This window comes from Dysidea avara, chromosome 7 (assembly GCF_963678975.1).
Source record: "Dysidea avara chromosome 7, odDysAvar1.4, whole genome shotgun sequence".
Taxonomy (NCBI): Eukaryota; Metazoa; Porifera; class Demospongiae; order Dictyoceratida; family Dysideidae; genus Dysidea; species Dysidea avara.
The window spans coordinates 37322213-37332924 of NC_089278.1; positions in this window are offsets into that span (position 1 = coordinate 37322213).

The following is a 10712-nucleotide window of genomic DNA, read 5'->3' on the forward strand; positions in this document are numbered from 1 at the left end:
CCCCCTACCGTACACTAATCCAGCGCTCGTATGGAACGTTAGTCCATACTAATGCACTTGTCAATTTCATGCCTCACCCCCCCCACCTCCGGGGGTGGTGGAGGAATACAGGGGATTTGACAAATCGTGGTGTCAAATTCCCCACTACTGGGGCAAAATCGGCTGTCAAATCCCCCACTATGTCCCCACCCCCTAGTAGGGGATTTGACCCGTGACAACACCTCAAGGATAAATGCATATTTCATGCATGCGACTAATACACCTGTAGCTAGTAAAATTATAGTGAGTACGATTTATATTAATTGTTTATGATGATTATGATTATGATTATATACTGGGTCGAGACAGCACAGCTGATAATTGACCCAGGTAATTACAGACAAAAAAACATTTAACATATACATGCATACATAAAATTATTTATTGTGTAGAAATGCAACTACCGAAAAATCGGTCAGTGAATTGGAGAACTGTCAATTTCCCCAGGGGTTGCGGATGATGCTACTGCTGTTGGATCACTCTCAAAACTTTTTTCCTGGTGGCAGCATCTCTCTTCTGTTGGACCTGATTATGGTTATTTTACAAATGCTACCAAGACAGTCCTAATTGTGAAGCCAGAACATCTATCCACTGCACAAGTTATTTTTGCTGATTCTAATATACAGATCACTGCTCGAGGCCAGCGACACCTTGGTGCGGCTCTGGGTACAAAAGACTTCACTGAAGAATACGTGGCTTCAAAGGTTGAGTCTTGGACTGCTGAGGTGTCTGCCTTGGCTGGAATTGCAAGTAGTCGGCCACATGCTGCATATTGTGCTTTTACCCACGGTATGATGGGCCGCTGGGTCTACCTGATGAGAACCATTCCAAACATTAGTTCTTTACTTCAGCCATTAGAGGATGCTATCAGACTCAAACTTTTTCCTTCTATCACTGGACATGTTGCATGCGCCACCGGTGAACGTGAGTTGTTCTCTCTGCCATGTCGTTTCGGTGGGTTCGGTATGGGTGACCCTACAGCTTTCTGTGAATCTCAGTTTGATGCTTCCCTTCGAATTACTGCACCATTAAAAGACTTGATTATTAGTCAGGTAGCACATGCTCATCCCCCAGATACTCGATCCATCAAGGCTCAGGTTCACCAACACCAGCGTGAGGCTTCTAAGAAACGGGCTCTTGCATGAGATCAGAAATGGTCTCTCTTCACAGCTTCAAAGAGCTATTGATCTGAATAGTGAACCTGGAGCCTCTTCTTGGCTTCTGGCTTTACCACTGCAAGACCAGGGTTACCATCTGACAAAGCAGAAGTTCTGGGATGCTCTTCACCTGCGTTATGGATGGACTTTACTGGATACTCCTAGCCACTGTGTGTGTGGCTCGCCTTTCACTGCTGATCATGCAATGATCTGTCGACATGGTGGTTTGACCTTTGTTCGCCACAATGACCTGCGTGATACAACTGCTGAATTACTTTCAAATGTTTGTACTAATGTTGCAATTGAGCCACCACTTCAATCCCTGAGTGGCGAAAAACTCACCCCTCGATCAGCTAACTGCCAAGATGATGCCAGGGCTGACATTCATGCACGCGGATTTTGGGGGCGGCGGCAAAGTGCCTTTTTCGATGTAAGGGTTTTTCACCCAAACGCACAAAGCTACCGCAATGTTTCGATACTATCTGTGTATAGGCGTCATGAGATGCAGAAGAAGAGGGAGTATGGTGACCGTGTCCTTGAGGTGGAGTTTGCATCTTTTACTCCATTGGTGTTTGCCACAACTGGGGGCATGGGGAAGGAAGCCATCACATTTTATCGCCGGCTTGCTGAGCTCCTTTCCAAACGTAGTGCTTTATCGTACAGTAGTACTTTGGCGTGGATTCGCTGTACCCTGTCTTTCTTCCTGTTGAGGGGGACGATGTGCATCCGTGGAAGCCGCTCCATCTCGTTTAGATCACCAGATGCTTCCCCGGAAATGGGCCTAACAAATGGCCCTATGGACTTTTAGATGTCCCGCTTTTCAGTTCTTGTCCAGCACGTTTGCCTTTTGTGCTGGGGGTGGTAGGAAAGGGCATTACATCTAGCCCGGGAAAAAATTGCCCCAGGGGTCGGGACAAGAAGCAATGTCAAATTCCCACTTGGGGTGTGGGGACGCCCTGGGGTGGGGCATGAAATTGACAAGTGCATAACGCAACATGTACCTTTGGACTATACGTCCATATACCTTAAGATAAGGCCATACCAAGAGTTAATCCTCTCTTATTATTAACTCTTGGCCATACCTATTTGAAAAATTGTTGCTCGGATTTTTTAAGGAAAAGTTAGGGTCGTTAGGTCGGAAAAAACCATCATATTTTTAAAAAACCATTCCAAACGTGTCATTCCATTGTTGACAACGAATTGTACGAGGGTGCACAACAACAGCTCCTTTCTTTGCAATAACAGATAACCACGCATTTGCCGCCATTTCGGCTACAAGTCCGCCAACATAACAATCACGTGAGTTTTTTTTGGTCTTTTATAAAAAGAGGGTCGGTCGGGTCCGAGCAAAAACTTTTCAAGTATGGCCTAATAGGTTGACCACGCACGCACGCACGCACGCACGCACGCACGCACGCACGCACGCACGCACGCACGCACGCACGCACGCACGCACTGCCTGTATCATACATCTGTTTATTTAGTTTTGTAGTCTCACCAAACCTGCAAGAGGATCCTGGCAGAGTTACCAGCTTGGATTTTGACTATTACTATTCCCAACAGCCAAACAGTGGTCATGGAAGCAACCACCGAGTCAATCATGACTGACCATGTGTAATGAGACTAACCCTGGTAACCTGAGTATTATCCCCTCCTCCTGGTGAACAGTTTGATCTCACCTTATAAGGAGCTGATCAACTACTGAACCTCATCAGTACTAACCTATAAGTACAGGTACAGTGTATGTGGAGTGTGTTTGCTATAGTGCCTTGCTTAATTCATGATGACATTGTAGAAAAGTAAATGAAGTTTATGCTGACTAAAAAATAAGAGCCCTTCTTTTTGCACACAAAAGGTAATCTACAGTTAAATACAGTATGTGACCTTTGTAGAGCCTTACAAGTTTGCAGACACAAAGTATATTCTGTGTAACTGTTTGCTGTGGTGCAATCATGAATTATCATCATACAGAGAGGGTACCCCACAATATATACTCACTCCAGAGGGTGTTTGGATTGCTGTTTAGTATTCTGATCACATGATGCAGAAGTATATGTGACTATCTTAGCAAAAACCCAATTTGTTTACACAAGCGTGCATATCGAGAAAAATGAAATTTAAAATAATTTATAAAAACGCATGCTACAAAAACTAAGTTTTTATTGGGGGAAGTTGCTATATTTACGGGCCCGTAACGAAGGATTTTTTTGCTATATTTATGGCATTCCTAAGTGCGCATGTGCAAGCATCTCATGTTACCGGGGTTTTCAAGTCCGTTGTCCTATGTATTTTGGCACATGCGCTTAGCAGTGCGAAAGATATGGCAGATTCAAGTGAGATCAGGTAACTGTGTTCCCTATTAGGCCCCTATTTGGTGATCATTTGTTTCTCATCCACCGCCCGCATCCTTCTTAACTCTGTGCATGCTCAGAAGAACACGTGATACCAAACTGTTATAATTTTTTGTTGATGAACGCTACAATGCACTATATATCGTCAGGAGAACTGTTGTTTTCCTTAGAAAATTGCTGCAGTGCCAGTTTCAATCGTGCTCTATCGACTTCATCAAAGCAGGCTTTCAGTTGACTGTCAAAAAACAGTTGACGATCACGAAAAGTAGAATCAGCTGGTGAAGGAAATGTTTGTAGTAAGAAAGAAAGACAATTTGGACAAGGTCTGTACATCAGTGTGTTAATATTATAAAATAATGGCATAATGGTAATACCCTCCCGCCCGCATCATAATAATTAGAAAGGCTGGATGAGAAACTAATAATCACCGAATAGGGGCCTTATGATGGATGATTGTAAATGTGATAAAACTATTATTCACTGTGTTGTTGTGACTCCTTTATCACCAGTGAATGGCTCTTCGGTTAGTAGGTTTTTAGCGCATGCGCAATTATAATAGGACAACGGACTTGAAAACCCCGGTACTATTTAAAAAAAATACTTAGATAAAATCGTGACACAAAAAGGTATTAAAAATGAAGAAAAAAGCGTGATGTTATCGAGGTTCGAGCCCACACATCCTAATCTGGCGGCGCCCGCCCCTTCGCATGGAGTAAGGGTCTGGTATGCTTAGTATAGTGGAGTTGTACCGCATTACCAAAAACTGGTGCAACCAATCAGAACGCTCCACGTTTAATCAGCGAATTTTTGTTTATGTTACGTCAGAAGAATGAATCAAATGTCTTAACAGTGCTGAAAGAATCAAAAGGAGTTAGCTAATAAAGAACAAAGAGAAGAAAGTGTTATTTCGGGAAGGGCTTTTCACCTTGTTTGATACGCGAAAAACCCGGGTTACGCTCTGATTTCCTAGGTAGGGAGACATGTCTATTCTATAAAAGTAGACCAATCCACTTTCGCCTGTGTAAAGGCGAAGGAAGTTCAATATCACTGCCACAATTTTGAGTGAGGCACTTCCGTTAAGACCATTTTCGTTACGTCATTACATTCAAACTAAATTCCTCCAGAACACCTCGGTGATACTAAGCAAACCAGACCCTTACTCCATGCGAAGGGGCGTGCGCCGCCAGACTACACACATCCAGGATTGGAGTACCCACGCTCTACCACTGTACCACCGGTGCTTGCTGGCTATTTCTCTTGTTTTTGTACTATTTAAATGTTACACTAAAATCTATAGTCTAACCCATACCAGTGAAGAAGAAACCAAAGCTGAACCCGACCCTAACCCTAACGTTAACCTGACGTTTGCCTGTTAAACACAATGATGACTTTCACTGTCTGTATGAAGATTTTTGAGTGAGTTCGAGGCGAGCTAGGGTTGGTCCGGGTTCACCGGGACGCTCGCTTCGCTCGCTCCAACCCTAGCTCGCCTCGAACTCACCCCAAAACTTACCTTCATACAACTAGTGTGTTTGATACAACAAACGACCAGGTAAATACCGGGGTTTTCAAGTCCGTTGTCCAATGTATTTTGGCGCATGCGCTTAGCAGTGCGAAAGAAATGGCAGATTCAAGTGAGATCAGGTAACTGTGTGTGCCCTATTATGATGGATGATTGTAAATGTGGTAAAACTATTACTCACTGTGTTGTTGTGACTCCTTTATCACCAGTGAATGGCCCTTCGGTTAGTAGGTTTTTAGCGCATGCACAATTATAACTGGACAACGGACTTGAAAAACCCCGGTACAGAAAATTGCATTGTCTTTGCAACAACCGGCCATGCGCGGTTTGAGCATGCGCGTGTTTTGAAAAATAAAACGCGCACAATACCGGGTATAACAGTGCGCAGGTATCGAAGCCGTTCAATTCCGCATCAGTTAAATCATTGCATAACCGGAATTATACACGCTTTTACGGAAAGTATACCAGGAATGGTAGGATCATCACTAGTTAGCAAATACCAAAACCCTGTATTGCACGCATTTTATTATTCAAAACACGCGCATGCTCAAACCGCGCATGGCCGGTAGTTGCAAAGACAATGCAATTTTCTGTAAATATTTGCACCGTGACCGACTAAGTCACGAGATGCTTGCACATGCGCACTTAGGAATGCCGTAAATATAGCAAAAAAATCCTACGTTACGGGCCCGTAAATATAGCCACTTCGTTTATTGGGCCAGCACTCGAAGAAGGAAGAATCAAATCAATTTAAAATATACCATCTTATTCCCCCATTCATGGAGAGTTCAAAAATCTTTTTGTTTCTGTAGCTTCAATGATATGCGTGTCACGTAGCTACGTTTGCTTACGATGCAGTAACGTAAACAATAGTCATCATTTCTTCTACTACACCACCTTCATACTCATATGTGCAAGTGACTACAGGGCTACCACTATACCTTGGCTGATCTGCTAATCCATGGTGAATAGTTTATGCAACATTGTAGACTAATCCAAACGGAAGTTATGGCTGCAAATGTAAACACCTGTAGTTTTTTTTTTCAGTATAATCACTGTACAAATTGATTATCTTGCTCTTCCTACTGTCTAGTGCTATGATTCCTAAACTACTCATCACAGAGGGCTGAAACTTTGGTGATCTGTTCCATGGACACTGCAGATAATGCTTAGATAGAAAAAAAAATCCAAAATTGTGTGAACAAGTCAGGTTTTTGCTGAAACGATATGGTGAGTACATTTTGTATTACAGGTGGCAGAAGAGGATGACACTCCTGGAGCTTTCCTACACTTCAATAATATACAATACCCATATACTAGATGGTGTGTGTGTCCTGGATGTAAAATTGGAATTGATAGTGCATTTGACAAATTTGTGTGAAAATTTACTAGTGAGATATGATGAGTGTATGGCTAAAAGTTGTCCACTCATGAAAACTTGTGCTACTAAAATATCGTAGTATTTTGCATACACATTCCACACACCCAACCTCTTCTAATATGGTTGATGATATTGTCATCTAATGTGATGATTATTTTATAGGTGCTGGCAGCCAAAGAAGTGACCTTTGTTTGTTTACTATTGTATTGTGAAACATATTATCAAGATTTGTTTGTTCACACTGCTTAAATGCAACGTTGTCTCGCGAGAGTGCAAACGATTAAAAACTTGGGTGTGGAACCCGTTTTGCTTGTGAATATTCATCCAATTTCATTTGGGATGAATACTTGTGAGCAAAATGGGTGCCACACCCTATAATAAGCAAGATTTTTTAATTGCTCGCACTTTTGCAAGACACCAGTGTACATGGTTTACATAGAATGAACACACATAAATCCATCAAATTTTCCAAAGTCTATGACACAAGTCTTCACTAATGTACAAGAGTATCCGCCAGATAACTTTCAACGGTCTATGAGTGTTCATTAATGTACATAATGGAGTGTACGTCAGTGTACATGGACAGTGCTGTAATGCTGTCCATTATTTGGTCTCACTGACATGAGCAGGCCTGGACTTAGGCACAAAAACACAATTTTATAATTATGGTACCATGTAACTTGGCCATACACTAAACTATACACTATGAAATAATGAACTAGTGCTGAAACAAATAGCAATTTGTACTATTCAAATAGTTGTGAACAAAACGACCAAATATTCAATTATTCTATAAGCTGATACTTCTATTGAATAAGTACTGAAACATATTGTTAGGAAGCAAGGTAAAGCCTAAGAGCTGTTTCTATCTTTTCTAAAGTAGAATTTTTACAGCATAGATAGATCACTTCATTCACAATCTTAAGTTTCAAGACTGGCTTTTCCATCTGAATACAGTGTACAAAGTACTAACAATTATTCAAATAGTGTGTGAATCAAATAGTGTCATGCTGACCAAATAGTCAAATAATCGAGTGATAGTTTCAGCACTAGAATGAACCATAGCATATTTAATGTACTCAAGTTGTGAGTACCACTACATGATCATTGTTCCAGATAAAATTATTTTTGTATATGAGTATATATCTGATCCAAATTTTAACTTAGATGAATAACACCCTTACAATGGCGGATCCAGGATGGGGCATTTGGGGCAAATGGCTCCCCCTTACCTTGTGGAGGAGCCAGCCATACTTCTGATTAAAATACTAAACTTAATTTATGCCAGGCCAAGATCAGTTTATAAAACTCATGAAAGTATGCACATTTTACTAGCATTTATTACAAATTTGCCTGAAACTAAAGCAAACCGAAGTCAAACCAAGTGTGAAATAGTCACCCAGCACCTTTGTACATACTAAGTGCTTCTAAAAATAATTATCGTGTTGCTGTTGTTGTTTAAGACGTTCAGAGCCTTTAAAACAGTTTTAAGACTTCACAACCATCTGCAAAGGCCAAAATGGCAAAAATCAACAGTGATACACTACTAGTAGGTGATTTGCTGCTTCAAAAATGCAGCAACTAACAAGAGAATCTGGATCTCCCCAACCACCTGGAACTTAGTCTGTTTGTGCCCCTCCCTTTGCCAGCTCCTGGATCCACCCCTACCTTATCAACACACTCCATAGTAACTGTTAAGTCAAATTATCAACAGCATATATTGTTATGTTAAAGTTTTGATACTAGAAAAACAGTACTAGTGTAAAAGACATAACCATCTGTTGTCCAAGTTCTAAATCTAACTAGGTAATGTATGCATGCACAGCAGTTCCAGTTACGGAATAGCAAAGTATGTGTTATTATTTAGCAAATTCCTTCAGCAGATTTGCCTTAACTTCTTCAGCTAAATTGGGATTACCAGATTCTTCCAGAGCTTTCAAAACTTTATACCATGTTCTCTCACCACACTGTAAGAACTTGCAGTACAACGCTACCTTGCAACTGTTGACACCTTTGATCTCATTGTTCATCTTGATTTCCTAAAAAAATCACCAATTATTATCACATGACCAGCTAGGTGAAAACCCGAGTGGTTTGCATTTTGTTGCTTGGAGGGAAAACCAATGGACTGTTATAGTTTCAGTTTTGAGAACGTAGCAGGAATAGCAAAGTAATTGATTTGTATAGCATACACTAAAAATAAATTATAGGTACTTGTGTATCTAATTGATCATAATCACTAGTTCAGCAGTCTTAATCATCATCAAGGTAAATAATTAATATATCTATATGGTTTTTGGCCTACATCCACTTATGTTTGTGAGCAAGCAGGCTAGTCAAGCTCAGAAAAAATGATACTATAATGAAGTTACATTTTACTGCAATGTCAACAAACACATGTACGGTAACTTAATATCAAACAAAGGTCATCTTGCTCTCCATAAATGGGTCAATACAATGGTATTAATTTGAGTATTGTTTCACTGTTTACTGAAGTAATTAAATTAATTGTTTTTGTAGCACATGTTTTATTTATTTTAATACTTCACAGATCAAGTTAACACACATACAGAAACATTGGAGAAATCAAGGATGAAAAAAAATTACAAGATCTGAGGGTTTAATGTGTTTTATTTTAATTAATTAACTCCCTACCGCCAAATTTGTAGAGGCCTCCAATCCACAATGCTATATAACGTACACACCATACCATATAATCCTATAAAACTATATATCAGTTTATTCACTATAGAACAAGGAATTCGATTATCGAGTTGCTACTTACACAAAAGCAACCACAAAGCCATTGTATAACTTCAAAGTGCAAAAATCGGCCTAAGTGAAACAAAATGTGAAATTTCATTACTTTTCAGGCTAGAACTGTTTATAACAACACTATAAACATCGCTAGCCTGTTTACAGTTGAAGTCTGGTTTTCCAGCATTTGAGTAATTGCGCATGCGCATATACAGACACGAGGTCACTGTTTCGAGGCGTAAAAAAATAGCAACATGTCACTCCCACTCCAACCTATACAATCCTTCTCCTTATTGTTTCTCTTCATTAGTAGCGCCTTTATCATTTCAAAGAATCGTCTACAATGCTTGTTATCGACACACTGAAAGTATGCGATTGAGATGGGTTATCCCTGTTCCCGTTCACTTAAGGGCGTGGCCACTACAGGATAAGTGCAGGAGCTACTAAAACGCTCAACTGAAGTTACAGAGTGCTTAGAATGTGATGCTATGGGCATTTATATATCGAAACTGCCGTATGGCGGTTGTGGCGGTGAGAGGGTTAAGAGCACAATTATCCAAACTAGTCTGGTTTTCACTCGGCTGGTCACATACATATCAATATCACTGTTAGTAGGGATCACCAAAGGTACACAGCTACTGTTGGCATCACCAATTTGAGAAGTCACAATGTGGTTGTCCATATTAAGCCTTGCCTACAAATTAATTTATTCTGATCTTTGAATTAAGGTAGCATCCCCAGCCTGTATAAGGACCTGACTTTTACTTGAGCCCTGCTTTATATGATTAAATATGGTAGCTTATACCTATGTGAAAAATTAATGTCTACTTACTAACATGCTGGTAAATTTTGCATGCAGTTTATACTCATACCAGACCTGGCCCTACCCAACATTACTGAAAGCCCAAGTGGTTACCATCTATACTTACAATTATTAATTATTGCACAAGAAAATAAATTATGTATTTTTATTCCAGCTAGCTGCATGGCATCTGGTTTTTAACATAGTTTCACATCTACTACATTACAAGTACAAGGATAAGGGATCACAGGAATAAAAGTAGTGTAGGTTGCTCACACTTGCAGATATACTAGTGAACATTTAATCCCTATACTTCAGTAGCATGACTGAATTAGGGATTAACAATGTCCACTAGTATATCTGCAGGTGTAGGTGACCTCCCTTGTTTCCCTACTTTTTATTTCTACGATCCCTAATCAAACTTAATATTCCTAATCTTTCCTTATACTTGTTTGGTACCATTTTGTAACATTACTATGACTGGAGAACCCATGCATACCGCATGAAAAGAAAGGATGGCGCCAGAGTTAAGGTTTTCATCCGAACATGCGCCCTAGGTATCAATTACTGACTTGAAAGTGAAGCTTCACTATCAGCTATGTTTATACCAGTTATACAGTGCTATAAATGAAGAACAGGCAGAAGAAGTACCTCTGCAATCAATCCAGTCAACATGACAATTGGCAAACCCCAACTACTCAAA